Source organism: Wolffia australiana, chromosome 9, assembly GCF_029677425.1.
Source record: "Wolffia australiana isolate 7733 chromosome 9, ASM2967742v1".
NCBI lineage: Eukaryota > Viridiplantae > Streptophyta > Magnoliopsida > Alismatales > Araceae > Wolffia > Wolffia australiana.
In genome coordinates this window covers 12,695,519-12,701,518 of record NC_135843.1, presented here as the reverse complement: position 1 = coordinate 12,701,518, position 6,000 = coordinate 12,695,519, and positions in this window count along the sequence as shown.

Here is a 6,000-nt window from a genome sequence, read left to right as displayed (position 1 = left end):
TTGCTCGTGCCCCATGCCTGCACGGCCTTGACCTAGCTGGGGGCCCAATGCCGCTTGCCTGCGCCCAGCGTGCGCGCCACCAACCTCCAACCGCAATTTTAGTCACCCATCCGTCAGCCGCCACTGCCAGCCACCAACCGCATGACCTGCGTGCACTCCGCGCGCTCCGAGTGTGTTTCGTGCACTCCACGCTCTCTGCGAACGTGGGGGTGCTTCGCACGCTCCACACCTGCATGCGCACTGTGCATAACCATGCGCTCTACACGATAGGTGCCCCACCGCGCAGCTCTGCGCGCTCCACACACCCTCCACGTCCTCCACGCGCGCGGTGCCTAGACGGCGCACTACGCGTGCCATGTTGCGTTTGCCTACAGCTTACCCACGTCACATCACGGATATATAATTCGTTCCCCCTTATTTTACAATATTGTTGTTTCTTAAAGTGCTATTACTTTACGTGCTGCTCTGCTAGAATTTAAAGCAAGATTATATCAATTCTCGAGTGATAGGAGTTTCTTGAGATAACACATCAGGTTCACTAGCAGCGCAGGCCGTGGATGCTGCTGGACACTTCGTTGTCCCTCACCTCGAAAGGTCATCTAGTTGATCTGATTTGGGCCATTGGGCGTTGGCTAGCCCACTCTGACTCATTAATAGACCGTCCATCCCAAATCAGCATATTGCCGCATAATTTTCATTGAATTTTACGTTTCCGCTTCCACACGTAATTGTTGCATTCATATACCCATTCTCCCCTATTTTGTAACACGAGCCAACCAATCCTAACAGTTGTGTTACATCAGTGACTGATATTGGAATAGTGTTTAGTATAATGTAAGTCTAAATGCCATAGAAGTGGAAGAAAAACAAGTGTGATGTTCCTTGTGTAATCAACGAGGATGCCGAATTGATAACATGCATTTTTAGTAGCTTAATCTGACCATATTTACATGTTTATTTGTATTGAATTAATTATTTATGCATGATATCAAGCTTAAAATTATTAACTTCATTTTAAGAATGATATTTTGAATTTCCTGTATTTTGTGGAGATTTTTTTGATAGCAATTCAGAAATAAAATTTTTTGGGTTAGAATATGATTTTTTGGAGTTTTTTGACATTAAATTCAGAATTTTTTCTAAGTCGAATTATATATTTATTTGTATTTTTTGGGTATTTATTTTATTAAATATGAATTTCAGAATATATTTTGGGTTTTTTTTACTTTTCTGGCGCAGGTGACGTGGACCAATCAGAAAAAAGGATCTATTTTTTAGCAATAAATGCGTTTCATAGCCCGAAAAAGAGATGATTAAAATATTATTATTTCTCTCTCCTTGGAATAGTTAATAATGACGGCTGGGCGACGTGGCAGCACCATGGAGCCCCACGTATACGTGAGGGGTGCATGTGTAGAAGTGGCACATACATGTCACATTTCTATTGTCTTAAGAAGGGGAAATCGCTGACGTGGCGCATGCTGTTGTGGCGAACTGACGTGGCGCTATGTCAGGTGCGACAAAAGCTATTAAACAACATATTTAAATAATAAACTATCATTATTCCTTTTTGTCTTTTTCCCAAGGTGATACATGGCACAACAAGAGCCGTCGATTGCGGATGACAAGGAGAAATCTCAGCCAATCATCACATTTAATGCCCATATGAGACAAGACCCTAACCAAATGACATGACGGCGCTGATGAGGATGAGGAGAGAGAAATATTTGAATTAAATTGATGGCTATGAATCATCCAACTTCCTGGCTTGATATCCGATGATCTAGAACTCGGATCGATCTGAAATTTTAAGGGCAACTTTGTCTTTTCATCCTCTATCCATAAATTAAACCCCTGATATTTGTAAAAAACATCTTTTAAGCTCGCATCCTCCTAGTGAGGCTGATTGAAAGAAAGTGAAGTTTTGAAGGTCCATCAAGTGTTGCTTGGTGTCTCTAGTGCTTGGGGAGGTTCAACATAGAGTGAGGATGGGGGCGACGACGTCAACGCATCGATAGCGGATGCGTCACCACCATCATCTGAAGTCAACGCGACCGCTGAAGACATGCCACCATCGTCACCGGATCAAGTCAACACGCCAGCATTAGGCACGTCTCCACCGAAGCACGCCCCCTCACGCATCCTGACACGTCGCCAAAGGCAGATCCAGAACTGCCCCTTGACGTGAAGCAAAACCAAGTCACTCGTCACGTCGCTCGTCTTTACTTTATTTCTTTTAACTGTATTTTCTCTTTCCTCCAAGGCCTATATGTATAGGCCAATGTTTCAAGAAACAGTTCGGTAGTCATTATTCAAGAATTGAGTTTGTTTTAACTCTTCTTGGAGGACTATCCAGCCTTCCCTATCCCTTCTCCAACCCTACCGCCATCACCGTTGCTGCCGTCATCGCCACCTCGCGTCGCCGGCCGCCATTCTCCCTTTCCTCTCTCCTCCTCTCCATCTCTCTCCTTCTCTCCTTCCCTCTTGTCTCTCTTCTCTCTTCCCCTCTCTTCCCTAGGGCCGCCAAGGCTGCCCGCCCTTGGCCGCCCAGGGCTGCCGCCTAGGGCCGCCGCCCCAGGCCATCCAAGGCAGCCACCCTAGGCTGCCCAAGGCTGCCGCCCAGGACCATCCTTGGCAACCGCCCCAGGCCGCCCAAGGCAGCCGCCCCAGGCTGCCCAAAGCAGCCGCCCTAAGGCGCCCAAGGCTTCCACCCCGGACAGCCAAAGATTGCCGCCCTGGACAGCCCGAGACTACCACCCAGAACCGCCCAAGGCAGCCGCCCCAGGCCACCCAAGGCGGCCGCCCTAGGCCGCCCAAGGCACCCGCCCCAAGCCGCCTAAGGCAACCACCCTAGGCCACCCAAGGCAACCGCCCTAGGCCGCCCAAGGCTGCCACCCCGAATAACCCAAGGCAGCCGCCCCAGGCCGCCGAAGGCAGTCATCCTAGGCCGCCCAAGGCAGCCGCCCCAGGCCACCCAAGGCAGCCGCCCTAGGTCGCCCAAGGCTGCCGGCCCGAACAGCCCAAGGCAGCCGCCCAGGGCAGCCCGCCCTAGGCCGCCCAAGGCAGCTGCCCTAGGTCGCCCAGGGACGCCACCCTGGGCCGCCCAAGGTCGCCCGCCTAGAGCTGCCCAAGGCGCACCATCCACACCGGTGCCCGCGCTCACCAGTCCTGCATCACCGAGTCCGCACGCCCGTCACGTTTTTCTGCCAAGGCCTTGCAACACCCGGAACGCCCAGACCCTCTCGTCCAGTGGGCCTTTCAACACCCGGAATCGCCCAGCTCTCATCACGTACAGAATTCCCCGCAATCTCTTCACGCACTACGGTGCTGAGGTACGCCTGAACTCTTTGGTGTCGAAGTGTTCGTCGTCCAGTGTTCCGCGAGAGTTCTCCACCGCCGACAGATTTGATTTGTTTTGGAACTTCCTAAAATTCTCTCTATCATGAGTTTTCCCCGTGACCTGAATTCGAGTATTAGATTTGGAGCTTTGGTATCATCGCGGTGGTTGAAGATAGTACTCCCGCCCTCGACGAGGAACGGGGCTGCACCGCCAGTATTTTATCGGTTTGAAATTACGAAGTCGATCGCGTGGATTTTGTGGTCTGTTTTATCCGTCCATCCAAACCCGTCTTGTATCCTCCACCGTCGTTGTCCTACCCATCCCCACAGTCGTCCTTTTCCCTATCTGTCTTGCATCAGAGGAGGTTGACCCGTAGTAGGAAGATGCCGTGATCCCGGCGGAATATAGGGATCTAAGGTTAGCTTTTCACCTTGCATGGAATCGTTTCCAACACACTTAGTTAGATTATCCATCTTCACCATTCATCACCTTCATCCATTACCATCTTCATCCACTCCATCATCGTCTCCTATCCATCCTCACCTTAACCTTCATTTCACGTGCTCTCTACATCGTGGCGATCTTGTCACACATATCTCTCCTTCCTATTTCAACCAACAGATATCACTACGTCTCTCATTTCTACCATCGGCCTACCTCATTCTTGCAATCTTTATCACTATATCCACTCGCATTTATGCCACTTACCATGTCATTGTTATGATCCCGTCTTGCTCTCCTTTCTCATCCATTTTAATCCCAAATTAGTAAAACCCTGATTAGCCATTTATCATCTTATTATCTACTCTCATCATGCATTCACTATCGTATACATAATTCCTCTCATCTTCACCTCACCCAATTGAGATCGTACTTTCCCAAGTATCTGTTCCCTGTGGAGATGGCATGTACTCATCACTAGCTTTATTCATGAGTATCGGTGAGAGATTTTATTGATTAAACTCAAATTCTCTATGACGTAATTTTTACCCAAATTTTGATTTTATCACGCATCTACCAGGTTAGGCCCATATTCTATTTGGCCAACCATACACATTGAGCTTGAGAGAGCTCATTGACGAGAGGTGCCAACGGGCCATTTGTAGTCAGGTGGTGATGTTGGTCAGAGAGCTTGTGATGCTCCACATGCATAGAACCTCATAGGTAACTAGTGAGCGACAGATGGGAGGTGGCATTGGGTGATGGGTTTGATAGAGTCATTTCTTGATGTGTCAAATGACATTGTGTGTGCTGATGGGAAAACCTGCAAAAAAATAATTTAACGTTATGGGAAAGTCCTTAAGTAGATAATTTGTGGTGATTTGAAGATAGGGGCTAAGCTTAGAGCTAGTTGACAAGGTAAATATCTTGTCATAACACTCTAGTAGCATCAGAGTATTGGACACCAATGTACAATAAATTGTTGGCAGTAAAGCTAAGTGATTTATTAAAAGTTGACTGCTATAAAATTAAGAGTTTAGATAACAATAATAACAATAATTACAATCATGCCATCTCCACACACAAACTCAAGGTTTGCATGTGTTATCTACAAAATCCATACCTAAAAATTAATTGGTATTGTAGTAGGTATATGATAAATCACTACAACATGATAGTGCCAATTTATTGTAGACTTACAATTATTCTAGATGTAATAACCAAATATATCAGAATTGCATTGTTTCCATTTAATAACTAATTCAACTACCATAATATCTATCCTCCACATGAAATTATTATTATGAGTTATGACTTATTTCTATTCGTAAATCTGTGAAACAGATGAAGAGAGCAAAACTTTACAAGAAAATAAAGCATGAAAAATAGTGGTTAATTTATATGAAAAATGTATCGAATACAAGTGTTTATATAGAAGTTATTTTAGGGAATAAAAAGAGGACTGGACCAGAGTTTTGGTTTTTTGATCTATCACAATTATGATTCTAGTCCTGGTCCCACCATCAGACCACTGAGACTAATGGCAGCTCAAAATGTGCAGCCCCCCTCCTCTGGCCCTCCCTCTATCACCAACTTTCCCTAGTCCAAATACACAGACACAATCTGTCTTTCATATTTTTATTTTTTTATTAACTTTTTTAATGCATATGTAGTGCAAGAAAAATGTAAAAACATGACTTGAATCCACAACCCTTGCTCTACTTGAATCATTCAAGTCATGAATCCATGCAACTAGCCTGTTCAGCCTTTTGAGGCCACAAGCACTAGATCACTCTCCAACAAGGAGAATACTAAGAAGAGAAACATGTATCTCAGAAAAAACATATTACTTCAAGGTTAAAAATGGAAATTATATAGGCCATCAAAGTTTTAGGGTCATCCTAAATGATCGTACCCTTTTAAAAACAACTTGAAACATTAGAAAAACAGCCATGACAATATAACACAAAAGCTCATAAGTTTGACACGACTGAGCAGGGATAATCTACATATTTTGGGGTTTGTAGAATCTTTAAGAAGGTATTGTATGGCTCAATAAGATTCTGACAATACAAAGCAGAACATCTGTACCCCTAAAAAGTTTAGCAACAATATTATGTATATTCAGGTAGAATAAATTGTGAGACATTTTTTGGATCTTGTCTGTTTCTAGAAAAATCTGTCTTGGGACACCACTTTCTAATGGGCCTCAAGATATT